We start from the raw sequence: 25,670 nt of genomic DNA, 5'->3' as shown, positions 1-25,670 counted from the left end.
AAGCGTTATACATATAAAAAATTATTACACAGAAACTTCAATTAAATAGATTCAGGAGACCAGAAAGAGAAGTATTCATGCCTGGCAACAGTAGCAGTGCCCAACAGGAAGAAGAAAGAACTTTCTTCATTCCTGGCAAGGACTCAGTCAATGAAAAGCCCTGGACTCTGTTTACTACAGCCCTGCCAACTTCCTCTTCATCTCTATAAAAGACTTCTTCCCTTGCCGTGGGGGGATTTTCATGCGGCTCACCATGGTTGCAGACCCCGAACTACAATTCTCTGTTGATTCCAGATTAAAGCCACCTTTGCTGGAGAAATATCTAGCAGTCTATTTATTCCGTTCAACATTGTGGTGGCAGATACAGGGGCCAGAAGGGACTCCCAAAGGCTCCAGCATTGGTGAGTAAACAGCCACAGTTGAGCCCACTGTCCTTGCTGCTTTTCTTGCTGATCCTGGAGTTTGAAGGTATGTCTTTTTCCTGGATCCAAGCTCCTGCCCTCTTTGCAGGTGAAGCTGTCCAGGTTTTACCTGGGGTCTATTTTAAGTTTTTGTATTTCTGATTAAGTCCTTGTTCTCCATGCAAGTACTAATTTGGCACTTTGGCCTGATTTTGAGATAAGACTGATTCAGTGAAAGCTGGCTGAAAACACATTCAGCCCATTTCTTCAGAAACAGTGGCTGCTTCACTGAAACTGTGCTCGTTTTCCAGTCTTCTGTGTATTCCTCTGGAATAGGGTATTCCCTGGAAACTCCCTGAAAAGCCATCAGCCTGGATCCTCCAAGACAAAACTGTTTCCTTAGAATTGGCTGGTATAGCTTACAAGCTGTTTGATCTGAGTTGTTTGAGCTGTCAGCTGTTTGAAAATTGTTCTTTTACTCTAGAGAAAAAATTCCAGGAAGTGAGATCCCAGTTATTTAAATACTTTGAGGGAGCTCCCATTACAGGGACCCTGGCCGATTTTATGTTTAAAGACTATGATCCTTCCTCATGTGCATTTCCAGTTAAATGGGCCAACCTGACCAAAGGCAATTTAGAATACCAATGACCATTATGAGGAAATTTTGAAATCCCCAAATTCAGTTTTCTTAAAATCAACCTGGACAATAACAGCTCAAAGTTTTCCCGAATTATGCGGAATACTTATTTCAATTTGTATGGGGTTGGCCAAAATGTTTGTTCGGTTAATGAATACGTTGTTCAATAAAGTTGTTGGTGAAAATGAAAAAGTCTTTTATTTTTACTTAAAACTGAATGAACTTTTTGGCCAGCCCAATATTTTGAGGATCTCCAACATTATCAGGAATCTAAAATGACCTCTCATCCAAAAAACATTTTAAGATTGACTGAGTCAAAGCAAGATAAAATGGCTCCCAAAGCCTCAGGATCCTCTTCCTCAGCTACTTTGTCTCAGGCTCCTCCTTTGGCACCATCCTCTCCCTCTCCCTTGGCTCCTCATGGCCAGACTCTACCTCTGGTTCCACCTTCCTCCTTCCCTTCTACACCTCCTCTATATCCTCAGTTCCCCAATACAAATTCCGTCACCAAACCTCCGCTGTTCTCTACCCACTCCCTTTTCCTTTGAAACTGCCAGAACCTGTCTCTTTAAAATTAAGCCTTCTGAGGATCCAGAGGCTAAAACCCTAATTTCTTATTTTCCCTGGACTAAATCTGAACTGCCAGCCATTGTCAAAGATTTTCCTAAAGTAACTGAAGATCCTCATAAATTTGCTGAGGAATTTAATATATTCATTCAAACTTATCAAACTTGTTTCTCTGACTTATATCAGCTAGTTTATATGCCTGTTGGTAAAGGCCAGGCCTAGCATTGAATGAATATGACTAATTGGGAAAATCCTAAAAGGTCTCTAGGATTACAGCTGTTGGGATGAACTGCTAACTCTTGTATAAGCAGACTCAAGTAAGCACTAGGTGACTTCATTGAGCAAGTCCTAGGGCTTTTCCAAAGCCTGTTGGCTGAAACAAAATGCAGCCTGGCACACCAAAATCTTATTAATCTGTTCATAACTATTACAATCAATTTAAGATTTTAAAATAAAATTCTGGAAGACAGTAGGAGTGGGTAGTGCAGCACCTGGGGCCTGGCAACAGAGGGGAGCCGTGACCACCCCGAGACCAGAAGGGGCAGGGGAGGGAAGTTCCTGAATGCAGAGGATCCCAAAAGGGGCTGTCAGAAGACACCACCGCCATCACTTGTTGTGTTTTCCTCACTGCGCTTATCACTATTTAAATTGAAACTGTTCGGTTATTTATTTATGCGTTTTTATTCTAACTCCCATTCCTGGAATCACCCCCAGGACAGCAGGGCCTCTGTCTGTTTGCTCAACACTTCATCTCCAGGGCCTAGATAGACCTTGGTACATGGTAGGTGCCCAGTAAATATTCATGCCTGGTGCATTTAAGCACTCAATAAATATGTGTTGAATCAAAATATAAATAAATAAATAAAATAAAATTCTGATCCTCCTTCAGGTGTAGATCACAGCAGTGTAGCTTTTAACTCTATGCTTATTAATAGGCTGAACTGAATCTTTCCCTTCAAGTAAAAAGGGCCAGAATGTAATCGGAAACTATGTCCACTCTAGATTTAGTTAATCTGGCAAACCAGCTTCCTTATACTCTAGACAAGTCACCCTCAAGGAAGACCACCAAAATTCTTAAACGTCAACTGTAACAAACAAAGGCACATAAACAAAACCAAAATCCTCCTAGTTTCTGTTATTATTACAAATAAACAGGACTTCGGAGATATGATTATTACAAATTCAAGCACTACGTGCCTTCGGCCTTCTAACGAGCCTTTCCAATGTTTTCCCAATTTTTTTTTTTTTTTTTTTTTTGCGGCCTCTCCCGTTGCGGAGCACAGGATCCAGACGCACAGGCTCAGCGGCCATGGCTCACCGGCCCAGCTGCTCCGCGGCATGTGGGATCTTCCCGGACCAGGGCACGAACCCGTGTCCCCTACATCGGCAGGCGGACTCTCAACCACTGCGCCACCAGGGAAGCCCCCCAATTCTTGATGACAGAGCTCCGAGGAACTACAGGGACTCTTCCTAATCCTTCCTCTTAATCAGTTTAGAGAAACATTTCTCCAAATTGGGGATGAATCTCTGCCAGTCCTAATTGACGATGGAGCCATACTCTCAATACTCAACTCCACTACTATAAAGCAGCCCCTGCCTCAGAGTACTATAGCAGGTCAAATAGTGGGGATCTCTAATGAACCTCAAGAGGTGTCTGTCTCTGAACCTATTGCATTTTGTTTAGGACCTTTGAGAGATAAACACCCATTTCTCCTTTGTTCCTCTGTCCCATACATGTATTAGGCCAGACTTCTTAGAAAAGTATCATGCCAGAACTTCTTTCTCTCAACAGGGGGAAATAATTCTAGAATTTGACAGTAGTCATCAATGTAACCAACCAGATGAATTAAATAATCCTCTGACAACTTTTATTTGTTCCATCTCTCACAGTACTAGAAATGATTCTCAAAACACTGATTATTTGTCCCTATTGAGTCAGTTACCACCTTCCTTATGGGTAAAATCTCCAAATGATGTTGGCAAAATTCACAGTGTACCTCCCATCAAGATTCATATAGACCCCTTAAAATCTCTTCTGATAATTAATTAATATCCTATAAGTAAAGAAGCCCTTCAAGGCATTAAGCCCACCGTAGAAGATTACAAGGCTTAATAATCCTTTGTACTATCACCTGTAACACTCACAGTTTACCAGTGAGAAAACCTAAGGGCTGAGAGTGAAGGTTCGTCTACCACCTCTGAGCAATAAAAAACATTGTTATCCCTGACACCCTGTTGTCCCTAACCCTCATTCATTACTAGTTACTAACATCTATTCCCACCAGAAGTAAATTCTTTACTGTAATTGTATTATGCAGCACATTCTTTCGTATTCCAGTTGATGAAGGTAGCCAATATCTTTTTGCCTTCACTTGGGAAGAAAAACAATTTACCTGGACAGTAACACTGTAGAGTTTTACTGAGAATCCCTCTAATTTCTTATAAATCCTGAAGGCTGATCTGGATGATATGACGTTCCTTAGAGGGTCTACTTTGGTGTAATATGTGGATGATTTGCTTCTTTGATCTCCTTCTCAAGCCTCCTCACAGGAAGACAGAATCCACTTGCTAAAGCTTTTAGCCTTAAAGGGACATAAGGTCCCCAAAGAAAAACTGCAGTTTTCCCAATCCCAGATTTAATATTTAGGGCACCTGATATCAAAACAAGGGCTACATCTAGATCCAGATAGACTTCGTGTCCTATGTTTTCCAAAACTAAGCACCGATTGGGAGGTTTTCTCAGGTTAGTTGGTTACTGCCAAAACTGAATTCCAATTTCTCTTTTATGGCCAAACCTCTGTATGTTTTACTAAATAACAAACAACCAACCCAATTCAATGGAAAGTACCAAATGACATAGCCAAGGAGGTATTAAAGGAAAGTGTGAAGAACCCACCTGCCCCTGGGCATCCTAATTCTTAGATTCACTTTTTTCTTGTTTGTACATGAAAAGGAAGGGAATGCCCTTGGGCTGCTACCCAAAAACATGGGGACCAACATCAACCCATAGGGTATTATAGCCAACAAATGGACTCTGTGGAATGAAGATACCCTCCTTGCCTTAAAGCCATTACAGCCACTGTTTTTATTTGGTTAAGGCCACTGACAAAATCATTGTGTGATCCCCTTCAATCATTTTTATACCTCACACGGTAGAAGCCCTCCTGAATTCTCGTCACATTCAATATTTATCAGCCAGCCATGTCACCTCCTAGTAAGTCCTTCTGTTAACTGCTCCTCATATAACTCTTTTACATGGTAGTAACCTTAATCCTGCTACTCTCCTCCACTGCATTATCAACGAAGTCCCTCAGGACTGTTTAACACTGACAGATCACCTCCTGATTCCTCATCATGATCTACAGGAAATTTCTTTGGGTAATGCTGACTTCTCATGGTTCACTGGTCATTCTTATTTAAAAATTGACAGTGGCAAATATTGTGCTGGGTATACTATTACAACTCCTTTTTACGTTATTGAAGCAGCACCTTTACCTAAGGCTACTGCAGCCCAACAGGCTGAGTTATATGCTCTTACATGGCCTTGGATTTTAGCCACGGGCAAAACTGCTAATATTTATACTGATACTAGGTATGCTTTTGAAGCAGTTCATGATTTGTGGATGTCATGGAAGCAATGTGGCTGCCTTATTTCCAGTATAAATAACATTTAAAATGGCTTCTATGTTCAGGAATTATTGGATGCAATACTTTACCTGCTGCTTTAGCTATTATTAAGATTCCCAGGCGTTCTAAACTTGACTCACCAGAAGCTAAGGGAAATCACCTTGCTGACATTTCCACAAGGAATGCTGTTGTTAAAGGGACCAACAGCAGCCAAAACCTCTGTCATGGTCCAAAGGGATAGTTCCCCAAATGATAACTTAGAAAAATTGGCTAGAGAAAACTCAGAATTGGACTTAGGAAAGGAAAAATCAAGATTGGAAATTTGACAGTTGTTGGTTTGATAAAAAGAGAAAGCTCTGGGGCTTCCCTGGTGGCGCAGTGGTTGAGAGTCCGCCTGCCGATGCAGGGGACATGGGTTCGTGCCCCGGTCTGGGAAGATCCCACATGCTGCAGAGCGGCTGTGCCCGTGAGCCATGGCCACTGAGCCTGCGCGTCTGGAGCCTGTGCTCCACAACGGGAGAGGCCACAACAGCGAGAGGCCCGCGTACCCAAAAAAAAAAAAAAAAAAGAGAGAGAGAAAGCTCTGGTTTGAACCAAATAATAACCTAGTCCTACCAGAGACTATAAAATTCTCACTCCTCAACACTCTACATTCATTAAACCATTGTTCTCCTGACAAGACAACAGAATTCATGAATCAATATTAGTAGGAAAACATTAGCAAGGCCACAAAAAATGCCTATTTCATTTGTCCCACTTGTCTGAGGTACAACCTCAGGAAGCCTGTTGATACTGCTATCAAATATTTTAAACCGCCTAATGGACCATTAGAGACCTGGGAAATGAATTTCACAGAACCTCCTCTGTCTTATGAATATAAATATGTTTTAGCAATGGTCTGGTATGTTTTCACACTAGAATGAAATAGTCTACTGCCCCTTCTTTGGCAAAACTCTTTTTGGAAAGACCACCTCTCAAACTTCATAGTGATTAAGGAACCCATTTTACTGACCAGGTGTTTTGACAAGCCTGTACTGTTTGGTCAGTTTACAACACTTTTACTGATTTAGAAGAATGTACTAACAGCATTAGTAAGACTCAGCTCAATCCGTAGAAACCCTTGAAATACCTTGGGCAAAAGCACTGCCATTGGCCTTCCTAAATCTAAGATTCACCGCTTTTGGAGCTCGTAAACTCTCACCCTTTGAGACAGTCACAGGATGCCCAATGCATTTGGATTTTGCTTCAAAGGCCCACAACTGATACAAGGAAGTATACTCCAAGACTGCAAAGGCCTAGTTGCTCTATTAAAAATAACTATGTTTTGGTAAAGCGATCTTTTCACAGCGAGCTCTTGGGAGATGAAAACTTTAAGCATCACACCTTGCAACCTGAAAATTTCATCTACTGGAAAAGCTATCTCCTGAAGAACCCTCAACAACCTTGCTGGACAGTCCCATATTGGGTACTGCTAACCAACCCTTGTACTGCCAAACTCCAGAGAACAGACTGTTGGATTCACATGATAAACCTAAAGAAACACCAAATCCTGACTGGAACTTCACTTCATCTGGTGACCTGAAAATAAAGATTTCCTGCAATTGAAGCAGATGACATCTGATAAGACAGCTTTTCTAAGATACTGAGACGAGGCCTGTTAGAAGTTTGTCACCAAAACTTTGATAAAGATATAACGCTTCAGATGAACTCCAATGTCTATGATGTTGATAACATATAGGACTTTAGATAAAAAGTACCTAAAAGTTCTCCCTCCTACCCCTCCTCATTACTTGAATGTCATCTTAGTAGGTTTCTAATGTTTACTTTCCCTCCAACATGAGACACTACACCCAGGATAGGTCCTTCCCTGACATCAAGGGACAAAAAGCCACTGAAACCAAAAAACCTGACTTTTGATGAGTGATGCTATCAGAGAAAGTTCTCAATCAAAAGGGGAAAATGTAAAAAAATCAGCAGCAGCAGCAGTAGCGGCGGCAACCTCAATTAAGGAGGGTCAGGAGTGAGGAAAAGGGGAGCTCTCATGCCATATGATGACAGCAGAGCCCAACAGGAAGAAGAAAGACTCCTCTTCTTTCCTGGCAAGGACTCAGCCAATGGAAAGCCAGGACTCTTTTTTTTTTTTTTTTTTTACTATACCTCCCAACTTCATTTTCCTCCCCATAAAAGTGTTCTCCTTCCCTTGCCATGAAGGGACATGCACGTGGCTCACCATGGTTGCAGACTCTGAAGTACAATTCTCTGTTGATCTTGAACAAACCCATTTTTTCTGGAGAAATATCTGGCAGTCAATTTATTTCAGGTCAATATATATGATCAGGTGATGCATTCTTTCGCTGAGCAAATATTCGTTGATTCATTAGAAGCAGCAACATGTAGTAGCCAAAGGCAGTGTATTCTGGAGTCAGACTACCTGGGTTCAATTACAGACTCTACCACTTAGAAGCCATGCCATTTTGGGCAAGTTTCTTAACCTCTCTAGACCACAATTTCCTCATTTATAAAATGAGGTTGATGACTGAACTTACCTCACAGGGCTGTTGTGATGATTAAAAGGGTAAATATATGTGAAACATTTAAAGATGCTTGGTACATTGTTAGCATTCAGTAGATTTTTTATTGCTATTATTCATACAATTAATTTGACAAATATTTATTGAGTATGTAGTATGATCCAGGTACTGTGGTAAGCATGGGATTATGTGGTTGCCACATACAAGGCCCTGTATTAAGCTCTATGAGGAATAAACAGACAGTTCAGAAAATGACTCTGCCTTAGTATGTATATTAGTTATCTATTGCTGTATAGCTTAAACAGCAAATCTCTCATTTCTGCTTATTTACATGTATGAACTATAAAAGCAGTGAATTCTACTAATTAATACTCTCCAGTTCTTTCTCAATAATCAACTAGCAATAATTTTTACCACTATGACTATGGTAGTAATTCTGGTTCTGTCAGAATTATACTGTGTGGTTCATATTGTCTTGGCTGCTTCTTGCCTCAAGGCCCTTTTAATTAATCAGATATTCTTTTTTTTTTTTTTTTTTTGTGGTACGCGGGCCTCTCACTGTTGTGGCCTCTCCCATTGCGGAGCACAGGCTCCGGACGCGCAGGCTCAGCGGCCATGGCTCACGGGCCCAGCCACTCCGCGGCATGTGGGATCTTCCCGGACCAGGGCACGAACCCGTGTCGCCTGCATCGGCAGGCGGACTCTCAACCACTGCGCCACCAGGGAAGTCCTAATCAGATATTCTTACTTTTTGCTTATGTAGGGAAGCAAAATTTGCCACCCCAAAATATACCTCTTTGACATAAGGATTAATTTAGGGTGATTATTCTTAAGAAACAGAAGACTCGGGAAGTTTGTCTTGTTGCCCCCTTAATTGCCTGAGAAAATTTAGAGAAAGGGCTTGTTCCTGGAATAGAGCTCTCACCAGAGGTATTTGCAAATCATCAGGGCTAGGAGTGGTAGGGGAAACTTGGCAGGGTCTACAGATCAGGGTCCACTCTGTGTCCCAGTGTCTACGCAGGGTCCAGCGAACATTTGTTTACCAAATATTTGTGTTTCTGTCTCCATGTGAATTGCCTTCCTCCCCTCTCTGAAGTTCTAAACCACTACCCCCAGCATCTTCTTTTGTCTTTAGCTGAAAATGGTATTTAAGGTGAGGATTTTGGCCATTTTATCGATTTACTCAGTTTTCCTGGGTCTCCCATGTATATATGCTATTATCAACTGTTTGATTTTCTCCTGTTAATCTGTCTCATATCAATTTAATTCTTAGACAAGCTAGAAAGGCTTATAAAAGAAGAGAAAAAATTTCTTCCTCCTCAGCACCTATGTATTTTGGTAGTAGCTGAGCAATGCAGTCACTTTTTCCTCTCCTGCCTGAGTGCACTGTGGCTGTATTTATGCTCTCTGAGAGCTTGTCTCTGACTAAGGAATTCTCTCCATGATATCACCAACTGCATTCTTCTTTCTACTATAAATGGCAAATAGTCCTATTCTTTGTATTCTCTTAGTTACTATAATGATAATTTTATGTTTTGAATGTGAGTTGGTAAAAGGCCTTTGTTAGTGTCCTCAAGTCTCCTAATTTTACTGAAGACATTGATTTTGTCTTCATTTGAGCAGTTGTCCTGGAATTTTACATTAGAAAATTTGAAGAGTACCCTCAATCTGGGAAGATGCTTTGTTTCCTTGATTAATCTAACTGCATCATTATAAGTTAGGTTTTGTTTCTTTGGTTCTTCCATTAACAAAAGTGTGAGTGGAGATGTATCCTTCAGCCTTACACTTTGTACAAAAATAAAGTTTTAAATCATGCATTGCTGATTAATAGGAATTATTCATACTCCCACTGCTAAATTATAGTCCCTACCAATTTGTTTGTACAATGACACATCATTGTTATCATCAGGTTTATTTTCCATAGGAAATTAAACATAAGCAGGAAATGCAGTGTTCCTTTTTCTCATTATGTAAAAGGAAAAAAAAAAAATGAGCCTCTCAGGCTTCATCTGGGTCATTGTTGAACAGACCATGGCCAAGAACAGAATCTAGTGTCACACCAAGTCACATATCTTCATAACCAGGAGGACATTTTGACTGTGGTCACTGAATGACCATTCACTAATCTGATTAATCTGTCAAGCTCTAAGCTCCTATTTCATAATCTTACTTTTGAGTCTATTAAGAGAAAACATTGATGTGTACAAATAGATCACATTAGTATAAATGAAGGCCCCCCCAAATCAACTTTTATTCAAAAGCATAAGAAAAAGAAAACACAAAAAGGAAAAAAAGATGTTACTGAGAAATGTCACTCAAATTACCTCAGTTTGCTAGTAAGTTTGATTCTTGCTTTATCTACCTTAAAACGTAAATAAATCCTCAATACTAGATTCCTTTTTGAAATCATACACATATTTATATTCTGTATTCATTTCTGACTTCAGCCATAAAAGATATAAGATAGTTTATATCTATAATGCAAATATATGTTATCTATTATGTAGAATTTATTTACTATAATTTCTTTAAATAGAGTTCCTTATGATTATTTATATAATATTAAATGGCATAAAAGATACATAAGCAACTCCTCCATAAAACAGGTTAACATCATCTTCTGAATTAAAAAAAAACAGTCACTAAACCAGCTTTGGTAGTCATTCGCAAAGTAATACAATTCCATATCTATATCATACCTTGTAAATGGATCTTAATAGATATGAACATGTAGCTTCAATATGCCATAGAAAACTTTACTGACCCTATGACAGGTGTGAAACTTTGTGATATTTCATTCTTATAAAAATTTTACTGTAGAAAATGTCAAGGTATAAACAGGTAAAAAGAACAGGACAATAAAACTCCAGGCAGCCATCACCCGGCTTTAAAAACTCACCAGTTTGGGGGCGTTCTCTTTTTCATCTACACCCCACCTAACAGGATTATTCTGAAGTAAATCCCACATATTCTTTTACTTCAGTTTAAATATTTCATGGTATGTATCATTAAATAGAAAGACTTTTTCTATATTATATCTGCAATACTATTATGCCACTATGAAAAATTTAAGATTATCCCTAATATCAATTTGGTTTTTTCTTAACTGTTATTTTAATTCAGTCAGAATCATGGAGTCCATTTAGGCCCACACATTGCATTGGGCTGATAGATCATTTGTCTCTTTCATCTTATAGGTAGCCCTCCCTCTCTTAATTCCCTATGATTTATTTTTGAAGAATCTGGTCATTTGTTTTGTAGAGCTTTTCACAGTATGGATCTTGCTGCTTCCATCCTCATGGTATCATTTAAAATACTTGCTTCTGTAACCTGATAGTTAAATCCAGAGTCCTGATTGGGTTAGATTCAGAGTTTTTACAAGTATACTTCACAGATGTAGAATTCCATCATGAGGCACATAACGTCTGTTTCTCTCGATTCCTCTTTTCCTCTCACTCTTATTAATGTCCACTGTTGCTTAGTGCCTAGATTCATTATCTCATTGGGGGATTACAAAATCGTAATATTTTAATTCTATCATTCTTTCTTCATGTATTAGCTAGAATACTTCTACAAAGAAAAAGTGTTCCTGTGGCACAATGTTTTATAGGAAAGTTAGGTCAAATGCTTAAGTATTTCTTCTATTTACCCATATTCAGACTGATGAGTTGGTTCTCTAGCAACCTCTGATGGTCCCCAACAGATTTATATTTTAGTATCACTATGCATTCAAGGATTATTTCACTTTTGAATATGTGAAACTCATTCAAATTTAGTTATCTTAGAATAAAAATAAATAAACCAAGACCATAAGATATGGTTGAAAAAGATAATAAAAGAATAAAATTAAAATTCTAGAAGATTTGACCAATACACTGAACGTATAGTTTGTGCTAAAAAGCAGACCTTGGGCTTCCCTGGTGGTGCAGTGGTTGGGAGTCCACCTGCCGATGCAGGGGATGCGGGTTCGTGCTCCGGTCCGGGAGGATCCCACATGCCGCGGAGCGGCTGGGCCCGTGAGCCATGGCCGCTGAGCCTGCGCGTCCAGAGCCTGTGCTCCGCAATGGGAGAGGCCACGACAGTGGGAAGTCCGCAAGCGCACCCCCCCCAAAAAAAAAGCAGACATTCCCCAGTTTTTAGAAAGCTAATAGTACTAATAAATGGGCAATAAGGTGGAATAATATAATCCCACTAAGTTTTATTTCCAAAGATCTACAATGTTTTGTCTTCTTACTATGTGCCAACATCTATGCCAGTTTGTGTGATTTACCCTGCAGAATACTCACAACTTTATAAGGAATAGATTATTACTAACACTTACACTTGAGAATATCTAGCCTTGTTAGAAAGGCTGAATGATGCTTAATATTATACTTCTGCCCTGTTTAACCTTGGGTTCCTGAAATCCCTAGGGGATCTGTGAATGGCTCCAGGAGATCCACCATCCTTCTGAATTTATCTGTGTGCACGCACATTTTTCTAGAGGGACTCCGTATAATTTTAAGCAAATTTTGAAAGGAAACCATAATCTCCCAAAAGTCAAGAATCAAAGCAATACCTGGGTTGATCAACAAGAGTTTGATGAAGACATTGAGAAATGAGAATCTAGTTGATTTTATTTGTGCAAACATTCCACATATCTACCTGATATTAGAGGCAGTAGCTAGCCACCTTCCTTTGGATATATTTTTCTAATATGCATGACTTTATATCTAAAAACTTACAGAACCTCAAATGTATCTTCTACCCAAGTTGGAAGATGTTTTTCTGATGCCAAATAAGACTTAGTCATAGACATTGCTAGATGTTATGTAATCTAGACTTGAAGTCCCAGTAGGTATGCATCTGTTAATGCCTTGAAATACAAAAATCTGTTGCATTTAATTATAAAACAAATTCTTAAAATTGTTTCAGAAAATAAAGATCTCTAAGGAAAATGTCATCATTAGATAAAATATAAAGATGTCAAATAAACACCATGCACTTTAATACATGCACTTGACAAGAATACCAGGCATAAACATAAGACTGATTTCTCCCACCATCCCTAACCATGAACTGCATGATAGACACTCAAGTCTGCTGGTGATTTTGTCACATAACTTTTTTACATTACTCATATCAACTTTAGTCAGTTTCAACAATATTATTGGTGCTATCTGAACTGTTTTTCAATGAATTGGCCATTTTTTAGTTTAACTCTGTGTCCTTCATCCTACACCCTACCTCTAATTGTTAGAAATAAATCACAATATCAGATATTTGCTACTGATAGAATTTCAAAGGTACACTCAATGCCAACTTATTGACAGTTTTAGTACTGTATTCGAAGTACAGATCATTCTTTTACTAACACACAAACCCACAACCCTTTTTGCCCTGATAGGTATTCTATTTCATTTCTGCTTAATGGTACTTTTTATCACTCTGTTCATTACGATAAACATCCTGGAACCACTAAAATGAAACACACTAAATGAAATGCTGTGGGGGACAGATTACCAATATTTCTAATTAAAGATACTGTTGACCATAAGCTAATTAGAGTAAGCAACATTTTAGGCATGACACAGAAACTATAAAAATATAAATTACTAGGATTAAAGATAGTGTGTTAGTAGAAACTATCAGGCTATATAAGGTATGTTTACATTGAATTAAAGATAATATTGCGCTGGATTCGTTTCACTGGAATTTTATTTTATTTTTTTAGTTATCTAATTCCTGGAAAAGACCATACTTGGCAGAGTCAATATTTAGATCCAAGAAGGAATAGACATTGCATCCACAAACCTCACCCCTCTTTTTTTCCCCTTTACCTCTGTAAGTTAAATGGAGAATTGAAATATTATCTCATTGATACAAGAAACGTTTAAACCTTCACTTAAATGACTCAAGTGAAGATTTTTATTTTTTCCTGCTTGAATGAATCTATTTTGTTTTTGATGGAGATGTCATTGCTAATGTCCAGGGTGAGGGGTAATATAAGCAAATGAATGCTCACCTTTTTACATTTTTCTAGACAATAACTGAATAAATCTTTCCTATTTTAACTAAATGTAATTCTAGAATATATTAAGTCTTAGTCTGGAAACCAAAAGTTAACCCTTTGGAAAACAGCAGGATGGAAGAAGGGCAATTCTGACCATAGAGGTCAGGTCAAAGAACAGGCCTTGTTTGTCAGGGGCATACTCTGTGACATCAAACACTAGCTCCAGGGAAGAGAAAAAATATTTCCTACAAGACACTAGGAAGAATATGTTTGTCTAAAGCTAAAATCAGAAGTCTTTAACTGAATTCTAAAGCAGAATGAAACATTTGAGATATAACAGTAAACTCAGAACTATAGAGAAATATTTTCATTTTCAAAATAAGAAAACCAATAAATGCAGAAAACTGTTCTAATGAAACCACTATTAAGCTTCATAGAACAAAAGTATATTTAAAGTTGGTGGAATAAAGATTGTCAAAGATTACGATGAATGAAAGAATTATTGAAAGAAAGGGAATACGTTGAATTCTCGAGACAGGTAGCACAGTATTACTAAGGGCAATGCACTAAACCACATGAAACAAATAAGAAGAAGTATTAGTGACTGTCTGCATTTAGGTAACCAAAAAATTAATTACCTAAGTATGGGAGAGGGGAATCAAGGTTGGACAATAGTTCAGTTAAAGGGGAAAGAAGGGCGGAGCCATAGCAAGAAGCCGGAAGCAGCCACGGCCTCTGCTCAGGAGACCCGGCGGGCGTTAAAGCTCTTGTGGCATTATCCTTCCCTGGGGCTATTGGGCTGACTTTTCTTATGCTGGGATGTGCCTTAGAGAATTACGGTGTTTACTGACCCTTGTTTGTCCTGATATTCCACGTCATCTCTCCCATCCCCTATTTTACTGCCAAACGAGCAACATATGACGCCGATGCAACAAGTAGTGCCTGTCGGGAACTGTCTTATTTTTTCACTACCGGAAGGGTTGTTTCTGCCTTTGGATTTCCTTTTATTCTTGCTCAGGTGCCTGTGATCAAATGGGGAGCCTGTGGCCTGGTGCTGTCAGGCAATGCAGTGGTTTTCCTTACAATTCAAGGTTTTTTTCCTTGTATTTGGAAGAGGAGATGATTTTAGCTGGGAGCAGTGGTAGCACGTGCTTTATTCTGAAAAAATGCATTTAATTTCTTAGAATTCATATACTGTATGTATATGTGTGCACATGTGGCCTTTTACTATGAAATTTAAAATGCTGTTTTTTTATACCTTTGTAATCATATTCACTTTAAGGAGGATTCCATGGGGAAAAGGTTAGTTTTATTCCCAGCCAGTAGATCTCTCCATTTACTCAAGTTGAATTATGTTATTTTTTTAGCTGTTCATAGAGTCCTGGTGCTCTCAGAAAATATGTTAACACAGTCTTGTAGACAGTTGCTCACTCAGTGTGCTGCATCTCCACCTTTTCCCTGGGGATGTGCTTGAGTGGATACATAGCGTATATACTGTATGTATATGTGTGCACATGTGGCCTTTTACTATGAAATTTAAAATGCTGTTTTTTTATACCTTTGTAATCATATTCACTTTAAGGAGGACTACATGGGGAAAAGGTTAGTTTTATTCCCAGCCAGTAGACCTCTCCATTTACTCAAGTTGAATTATGTTATTTGTTTAGCTGTTCATAGAGTCCTGGTGCTCTCAGAAAATATGTTAACACAGTCTTGTAGACAGTTGCTCACTCAGTGTGCTGCATCTCCACCTTTTCCCTGGGGATGTGCTTGAGTGGATACATAGCGCTGGGGCTGTCTCAGCTCTGCCCAGGACTTCCAAGATATACCTGTGGCCCAGAGACACAGAGGCAGCTCCCTCTTTATGTTGCAGACTCTTGCTTCTCCAAGTGTGGTCCATAGACCAAGAGCATCAGCATCTCGAAGCGTGGTCCATAGGAGCTTCTTACAAATGCAGAGTCTGAGGCCCCACCCTCAACCTAATACATTCTGATGAGATCCCAAGTGAATCGCATGCACATTAAAGCCTGAGAAGTGCTGTCATGAAGGAAGAAGCATTGCCTTCCCCTTGGCTGAACCCCTTAGCCTCTCTGGGCATTAGCTGCTTGTAAAAACTGTTTCCCCTGCCCCTCATGTTGAGGCCTACTTCAGACTATCCTTGGTATTTGTGAAATGTCCAAACCTATAATTTATAGCCTGTTCCTCAAATTTGTGAAGTGTTCTCAGTAGGGAACAGCTATGGCTTCACATTGTCTGAAAGGCAGTGGCTGCCTTCACAGTGCTGGGGGGACGAATCCCCCAATGGGAGGCAGGGGAGGGAGGCTGGGCTGGAACTGGCCCCTGTTTTAGCAGGATGGGGAAGAATGGATAAGTAACGCTGTTTAATTTCCCTTCATGACACTTCTCCCCAGCTCCTTCCCTATGCTGCTCCCCACACACCCTCACCAGCCCCTCCAGCCCCCCAAACACACACACTCCCAGCAGTTCTGATTTGCCCTAACTTCTTCATGGTTCGGCTTCTCCTTCCTTTGACACTTTATGCCACTTTTAAATGAGTCATTGAGAATTCATGTCATGCTGGGTCCTGTAATCGTAGGTTTTCTAGATCAACTTTTTGTCCAAGACCTATCGAGAAAGGGAAATATGGGAACTAGAACCACGTGTAGAATATAAGCAATGATTTTAAAGCATTGTTAATGTGTGATAACTGACATACATTGAAAACACTGAAATCTTGAAGTTTGTAACTCCTTCATATTCTGTAATGATGCTGGGATCAGAAGACAAGAGTAATACCTAAAAGGATAATGTGCAAAGTGATATTTTAGCCTTGTGCATGATTTTATGTTTTCAGTGTACTATGTATGTATAGAACTGTTAAAGTTGTTATTTCCAATATTTATATTAGAAAAATTATATAGACACTATAATTTTAACAAGCATTTTTAATAACACTTGCACTTACTGTATTGTAATAAATTTCACTTTTAACAGAAAAGAAAAGTTTAATTTTAAAAGTTTTTATTCTGATGTCACCTTGCTTAAAAGGTAACAAAAATATGAAAATTGCTTGGTGTTCTGAAATGTGCGGTTGTGAGCAATAATCTACCCTGCATGAGAATAATAGCAATAAGTTGTAAGATACCATTTTGAATGTGTAGTTGGCTTGTAATAGCTTTTCTTTCCCTAAGATGGAGATACTGTTTAATTTATACTACCTTTTGCAAAAGTGCCCTTGTTGCTTATACACATTTAAATAACCAAGGTAGCCTTAATGTGTAGCCTTAAAGCATTGCCTCTTGATTGTATTTCCAGAATGATATAAAGTACTTGCATATAGAATATTTGTAGTTATTCCCTACTAATGGAATGGTTTATCAAAGTGATAGATTATTGGATTTTCTATATGTCTGAAACAGAGGCATTTATTCTATAGCACCTAAGTATCATTAAAGTAATAAATGTCAGTAGGGAAAATAAATAAATAAAGGGGAAAGAAAATAAGCACTCTATGGATTATAGCTTCCCTCAGTGGGGAGGTGGTTAACACCAAGTGAATTATGGGAGTCTGAACAAGGGTGTTGATGGTTTCTCTTCACTCCTCCAGCTCAACTACTTTCAGGTTATTACCCTTGATATTTTTACATTAATATAAAATAAATTTTTTAAATGTAATGGATTTAGTTGAGAGGAGCTTCATGTTAAGCACTCCAGTTTATTGCAATTAATTAAAAATTAACTTGTTTGATTTTGTATTACTTATTTCAGTTGATAATCTCTTAAAGTAGCACATCTACTTATTACACATATACATTATTTTTTATGCATTACAAAAGATAACCTAGTTTTCTTTTGGCAATGATCGCAGAGAAGTTAAAGTTTAACTCGACAAAATCATTACTGTTATAAAAAGGGAAGCATTTGGTCTAATCAGAAGATTTTACAGAAAATGAATATTTATTTCACAAATTCATCTCGATATATGCTGCATGGCAGAACAAAATTAAGTCAACAAACTTATAACTTCCTAGGTACAAAACACTTTGAGAGCTACATTATAGTTAAAAAGAACTATTGGAAGTCAATTCTTCATGGGTCTCACACTTCTGTGTATCTTGTAAGCAGAAGCACTGACTGCCTTTGTTCTGGGCTATCATTTCAAGAATGTTTTATATAGTAAACAGACATGGAAAACAGAAACAGTATCTTTCTCTCAAGTTTAATGTTCCTCTTGGGTAACATAATGCATTGTGTGTGCTGATGTCACTTGTCCCTCTTCATGTCACCCTGAACAAACTGGAGACTGGGGAAGAGGCAAAGGAAAATGCTGATATTCTGGCTATTGCTATTGTGGTAATAGAGTTCTTTGTCTCTGACTGAGAAGGCCTGTGTCTTCTGCCAGCAACCATGAAACTGTGGCAGGCTTATTTGTTAGCTGGAAAGTAAGGTAGAATCCCAGACCCTTCACAGCTCTCAGGAACATATAAAACAGAACTGCTGCCTTTAAAAGGGGGTTGATCTACTTAGGGAGAATACTGATGGAATAAATCAGAGCATACATATAAAAAATAAAACATTTAATAGCACATAAAATTTGATCCAAAACAGAGGAAATATTAATTTGAATGTGAACTTCTGAATAAATTAATGTTAAAACTTTTAATTCTAAGATGATTTACTTATAATAGTGATTCCTTAACTCAGTTATATAAATCTTTGGAAAGCTACTTATAGTGAAAGGCTACCGTCAAATGTACAGTCTTCTAATTAAAAAAGAAGTCCATATTTTCTGAAACCACCCCCAAGAGAAGATAATATTTACATAATTAACCATAGCTTCTTACAAATACCTCTCCCAGGGCTGCTGGTATTTAAAATTCCACAAATTGAAAGCCATTTTCCATTAAAAAATAATAACCTTAGAAGACTATAATAAGAAAGATCAATAATAACAAGTGTTGGCCTGGAGAAATTGGAATCATCGTATACTGCTGGTGGCAATGTAAAATTGCGCAGCCAGTTTGGAAAACAGTTTGAATGTTCTTCAAAAAGTTCAAACATAAAATTGTTTTCATATGATCTAGCAATTCTACTCCTAGTTATATATCCAAGAGAATTCAAAGCATGTATCCACACACAAAAAGACTTCTACATAAATGTTAATATTAGCATTATTCATAATAGCCAAAAAGCAGGAAAAAAATCTATCAATTAATGAATGGATAAACCAAATACGGGATGTCCACATAATGGGAAATTATTTGGTAATAAAAAGGAATAAAATACTGATACATGCTACCACATGTAACAACGAAGCTTGAGAATATTATACTAAGTGAAAGAAACCAGTCACAAAAGACAACATATTGTATAGATATTATTCTATTTATACATGCATTATATTGTATTGCACTATTCCATTTATATGAAATGCCCAGAATAGAGAAATCCATAGAATCAGAAAGTAAATTAGTAGTTGCAAGGTAGCCTTCCCTGGTCCCTTTCCTAAAAAGTGGGTTAGTCTCTTTCTAAGTGACTCATAGCCTCTATATTTATCTTTATTGTGTATTTTCTACATGGTGCTACAAATGCCTTTAAGCAATTTGAGTACTGAGATTGTTTCATGTTATGCTGCTGAATCTTCAGTATTTAAAACCATTCATTCATTCAAGACATAGTTTTGAGCAGCTACTATATGCCAAGCAATAAGGACACAGCATAAACAAATCAAGATTTCTGCTTTGTGGAATTTGTATTCTAATAGGATACATAGTAAATTCTCAACAAGGATTTGTTTAATAGAAGAATGAATGTGAAAAATATTTTTTTTAATTTTAGAATCAACTGACAATCCATAAAACAATGACTACATTTACAATAAAATGCTAAATGGGAGTGAATTTTGTCTTTCTGAGTTTATACTTCTCAGGGTCTAACGGATTCAATAATAATTTTGACCAACACATGGATGTCAACCCTCTTACTAAATTTATTCCATCACACAGTATTAAAAGCATCATTCTAGATTTAATTAATCCCATTCACAAATAGTGATAAGAAGCATTCAAGCCATTAAAATGAAAGTGATAACCCAGAGGCAAAATAAAAATCTACTTGGATTATCTGCATAATTAAACTTACATTACCTCTAAAATAACAAAACATGTAGAGGGTGCGTTCAGTACTTAGTTATAAAGTAATCTAGTTAGGGACTTAAAAACATCCTATTAAAATTAATTATAGCACTAACTGATTTAATGCAATATGTAAAAAACACAATTGTTTCAGCACTTATGGCATAACGATGCTTTAACTACAGTGAGTGAAGCCAACATATATACACAATTCATTAAGTGCACTTTGTTAACTTGAAGGTAGTCATGATTAGCCATCTCTTATGTAGTAAAATAAGATTAGCATATTGGAATTATCAATTTTATTTTTCTGTAATCTGCTAAGATTGGGAATTCGATTAAATAAACTATATGGCTCTTTTAAATCTACAATCTGTGATTCTATAAATTCAGTTGAGCTATTCTGACCTATATGTTTTCACGTTTTAGAAGTACATATTTTTTTAGGTTAGCATTTTTAGCACTTCCTTCTGCAGACCACTATTGTCCTACAAAAATATTAAAAACTGGTTTATAGTGGGGAGAAGGGGAAGTCAAAGAAATTTGGGTAATATTAGATTTAAAAAGTTAAAGTCGTTAATTTATTGAATGATTTCTCAGATCCTCATCATCTGACAGATTCTCAAGTAGGGGAGAAGAGAGTATCCCGTTCAAATATAGGATCCCTTTTGTTTTTCTTTCTTTTAAACATACCGATAGGCTTTCCACAAAACTCACTTTGGGGGGGGCTTCCCTGGTGGCACAGTGGTTAAGAATCCACCTGCCAATGCAGGGAACATGGGTTCGATCCCTGTTTCAGGAAGATCCCACATGCTGTGGAGCAACAAAGCCCATGCACCACAACTACTGAGCCTGTACTCTACAGCCCGCAAGCACAACTACTGAGACCGCATGCCACAACTACTGAAGCCCGCATGCCTAGAGCCCGTTCTCCGCAACGAGAAGCCACCGCAGTGAGAAGCCCATGCATCACAACGAAGAATAGCCCCTGTTTGCTGCAACTAGAGAAAGCCAGCAAGCAGAAACGAGGACCCAACGCAGCCAAAAATTAATTAATTAATTTTAAAAAAAACCCTCACTTTGGTACATTACTGATTTATCTGAAAATTTTCTACGTAGAAAATATTGAACATAAGTCTTATAATACTTATTCTTTTTAGACTATAATAAATTTAAGGTTCAACAGGTGCGGTTTTATGATTTAGACAAGAGTCGCAAACCTTTCTGTAGAGGCCAGAGAGTAAGTATTTTTGTTGGACATATGGTCTCTGTTATGACTACTCAACTCATTTGTATCATGAAAGTAGCCATAGACATTAAGTAAATGAATGGGCATAGTTATGTTAGAATAAAACTTATTTTCAAAAACAAGAAGTGGGACATACTTTGCCAATCTCTGTTTTAAACAATGGAAATTGATTCCAAAATAAAAGTTTAAATCTGTTGTAAGAAACTACATTAAGCTACTTGTTGACAGCTAAGAATAAATTAATTATGGTTCTATTTAATTCAGATTTCTGGCCTTAAAATATCCTTTTAAATCAATCAATCTTAATATTATGTGTTTTGCTCAAAAAGTGGTACTTTCTTATAAACATAGGTCATTGTGTTGTTGGACTACTGGTCTTTTCTGAATTCAGTAAAGAACAGGAGAACAGATGGCGACGTTTTATATTAAATGTTAATATATTCCAACTTTGATGTACACTAGGTTCAAGAGTTCCCATTATGTTCCCAAACATCATATTAAAAAAAAAAAAAAAAAGATTCCTGTCTACAAATGTTTATTTCTCAAGCAAGAGGATTTTTGCCTTAGACCACCTGGCATGTGTGTACTCTTCAAACCCTTCACTTCTTAAAGATGTATGAAATAATGTCATATTGTTTCATGAACCATTTGAAAAGATTTATTCACATTTTATTTCATTTATTTATCTATTTTTATCTAGGACTCTTTCCTTGAACCATTTTCAGCTCTTATCCAAACAGCATGCTTTTATCCTGGAAGGTGGAAAAATATAACAGTACTTCAGTTCTCTAAGGCGCTCCCCTCCTGTGGTACTGATAAGAGCTGCTACTGAAAGCATTTAAGATTCTGTATCAAAGATAGGACAAGACACAGCAGTTAGTCCAAGAGAAGGGCAAGGAGCAGTATGGTAGTAAGCGGGTTAATAGGAAAACTAGGGCACTGAGGAGGATCATCCTTCAAAATAGAGCAATCTCATCACACTGACAGGTGCCACCAAAATTCTTACAACTGGGCTGTTGCTGGCAGTACTCACTGCCATCCTACTGTCCCAAATCTGTGGTCACCTGTTGCTCCACAAATGAGATAGATGTTAAACAGAAACTTACACTCTGCTATTCTTTGAACCTTATTCACACTAAATTTTACAAATCAATTATATGCTATGACAAAAAAAGGAAGTTATTAATTTCTAACCATTTAAACCAGACCATTTATATTTTTGCAAGCTCTTATTCAAGAGAAGCAAAACACTGCATATACTACTTACAGCTCTAGAATATTACCCTTACAGATATTCAGTAAACAAATATACTGAGAAATGAAAATGTATTTTCTATTAAACAGAGTACTTAAAAAATGATTAAACTAATAGTTGACTCTATGGTTTGTTTAAGTGCTTTATATGCTAAGAACCAATTGTCAGGAATGTTTGAGTTATATATGGTGAAATTTCAAGGTGATGGTTTCATTGCAACGAGCATTGTTTTTTGGTCAGCAAGTGTCCTGATATAAAATAACAACTACTGATAAAAATAAATGTTCCACATACACTGCAGTTATGAAACTTGGTCCACTAGAATTATTCTCCCTTCACCAGGCCGTGGATGTGATGTGACTGCTTTGGCAGGATACCATTCTATTTTTTAAAATAAACTTCTTGATATCAAGTTAAAAAAATTATTATTAAAAATTGATGTATTTGTTTTAGAAGAAGATTGCTATGAATCAACTCTAATAAATATAGTCTTTTTGAAATTTAAACATTCACATACTTGAGAAATTATTAAATGAAAAAATATTTTTAGAAAAATTGTTAAAATGCTAAATCTATTTGTTACTAAACTTATGTATATGGAAGAAATATATCTTCCACTTGTCTGCTGTTTCCTCTCCAACTAAAATTTGAATTGTCAAATAAAACTAAAATAATTGTGCTGCATAAGAAACAACTATAAACATATTAATGTTTTAAATCACTACCTGGGAAAAGAACTTCATCAACAAAATTACTTTAAGAATGCATAAGAAAAAATTTATTCCACCGTATAATTATGGGAAGCTACCTGCTACTGCTAGAGGGTCTCCTGCAGAGGCAGGGGGTCACTCTGTCTCATGGTGAGGACAAGGAAACTGGCAGCAGAAGTGCTGGGAAGTACTCCTTGGCGTGACCCCTCCCAGAGTCCCCATTAGCCCCAACAAAGAGCCCGGGTAGGCTCCAGTGTTGGGTGCCTAAGGCCAAAAATCCAACAGAGAGGGGACCCAGCCCCACCCATTAGCAGACAAGCGGATTAAAGTTTTACTGAGCTCTGCCCACCAGAGCAACAGCCAGCTCTACCCACCAACAGTCCCTCCCATCAGGAAACTTCCACAAATCTCTTAGATAGCCTCATCCACCAGAGGGCAGACAGCAGAAGCAAGAAGAACTATAATTCTGCAGCTTGTGGAACAAAAACCACATTCACAGAAAGACAGACAAAATGAAAAATCACAGGACTATGTACCAGATGAAGGAATAAGATGAAACCCCAGAAAAACAACTAAATGAAGTGGAGAAAGGCAACCTTCCAGAAAAAGAATTCAGAATAATGATAGTGAAGATGATCCAGGACCTCGGAAAAAGAATGGAGGCAAAGATCTAGAAGATACAAGAAATGTTTAACAAAAATCTAGAAGAATTAAAGAACAAACAGAGAGAGATGAACAATACAATAACTGAAATGAAAAATACACTAGAAGAAATCAATAGCAGAATAACTGAGGCAGAAGAACGGATAAGTGACCTGGAAGACAGAATGGTGGAATTCACTGCCATGGAACAGAATAAAGAAAAAAGAATGAAAAGAAATGAAGACAGGCTCTGGGGCAACATTAAATGCAACAACATTCTCATTACAGGGGTCCCAGAAGGAGAAGAGAGAGAGAAAGGACTTGAGAAAATATTTGAAGAGATTATAGTTGAAAACTTCCCTAACATGTGAAAGGAAATACCCACCCAAGTCCACGAAGCAGAGAAAGTCCAGATAGGATAAACCAAAGGAGAAACACGCCAAGACACATAGTAATCAAACTGGCAAAAATTAAAGACAAAGAAAAATTATTGAAAGCAGCAAGGGAAAAATGACAAATGACATACAAGGGAACTCCCATAAGGTTAACAGCTGATTTCTCAGTAGAAACTCTACAAGCCAGAAGGGAGTGGCATGATACACTTAAAGTGATGAAAGGGAAGAAACTACAACCAAGATTACTCTACCCAGCAAGGATCTCATTCAGATTCAATGGAGAAATCAAAATCTGTACAGACAAAAAGAAGCTAAGAGATTCAGCACCACCAAACCAGCCCTACAACAAATGCTAAAGAAACTTCTCTAAGTGAGAACCACAAGAGAAGAAAAGGACCTACAAAAAAAACCCCAAAAACAATTAAGAAAAGGGTAACAGGAACATACATATGGATAATTACCTTAAACGTGATTGGATTAAATGCTCCCACCAGAAGACAGAGGCTTGCTGAATGGATACAAAAACAAGCCCCATATATATGCTGTCTACAAGAGACTGACTTCAGACCTAGGGACACATACACACTGAAAGTGAGGGATGGAAAAAGATACTCCATGAAAATGGAAATCAAATGGAAGCTGGAGTACCAATACTCATGTCAGGGCAGAAATTGAGAGACAGATGTACAGAACAAACGTATGGACACCAAGCGGGGAAAGCAGCTGGGGGTGGGGGGTGGTATGATGAACTGGGAGATTGGGATTGACATGTATACACTGATGTGTATAAAATGGATGACTAATAAGAACATGATGTATAAAAAAATAAGTAAAATTAAATTTAAAAATTCAAAAAAAAAGAAAAATATAACAACATAAAACCAAACAACCTGATTCAACATTAACAAAAGACTTGAACAGATATTTGTCCAAAGAAGAGATACAAAGGGCCAATAAGCACATGAAAAGATGCTCAACTTCACCAATCATTAGGGAAATGCAAATCAAAACTGCAACGAGATACCACCTTATACCCATTAGGATGGCTACCATCAAAAAAATAGAATATGAGTGTTTGCAAGGACATGGAGAAATTGGGACCCTGGCGTACTACTGGTGGAAACTGGTACAGTCAGTTTGGAAAACAGTATGGTGTTTCCTCAAGTAATTAAAGATAGAATTACTATATGATCCAGCAATTCCGCTTCTGCAGATATACCCCAAAGAAGTGAAAGTAGGATCTCAAAAAGATATTTGTACACCCATGTTCATAGCAGCACTATTCATAATAACTAAACCATGGAAGCAACTCAAGTGTCCATCAGTGGATGAACGGATAAGCAAAATGTGGATATACATGCAATGGAATATTTTTCAGTCTTAAAAAGGAAGGAGATTCTGCAGTATGTTTATAACATGGATGAACCTTGGGGACATTATGCTAAATGAAATTAGCCAGTCAGAAAAAGATACATACTGTATGATCCCACTTATATGAGGTACTTAGAATAGTCAAAATCATAAAGACAG

At 37.6% G+C, this 25,670-nt stretch overlaps 1 protein-coding gene and 1 pseudogene across 1 annotated transcript in view; one reads left to right on the top strand and one right to left on the bottom strand.

Annotated features, from left to right (window-relative positions):
• The window catches only part of NAALADL2 (N-acetylated alpha-linked acidic dipeptidase like 2), a 792,831-nt gene that overhangs the window by 462,018 nt on the left and 305,143 nt on the right, over positions 1-25,670 (bottom strand). The gene's annotated exons all lie outside the window — the stretch shown is intronic.
• Positions 254-15,748, top strand: LOC112406350 (leptin receptor gene-related protein-like; annotated as a pseudogene).

This window comes from Neophocaena asiaeorientalis, unplaced genomic scaffold (assembly GCF_003031525.2).
Source record: "Neophocaena asiaeorientalis asiaeorientalis breed wild unplaced genomic scaffold, Neophocaena_asiaeorientalis_V1.1 scaffold188, whole genome shotgun sequence".
Lineage (NCBI taxonomy): Eukaryota > Metazoa > Chordata > Mammalia > Artiodactyla > Phocoenidae > Neophocaena > Neophocaena asiaeorientalis.
The sequence above is the reverse complement of the archived record's forward strand: the minus strand, read 5'-3'. Positions and strand labels throughout refer to the sequence as shown.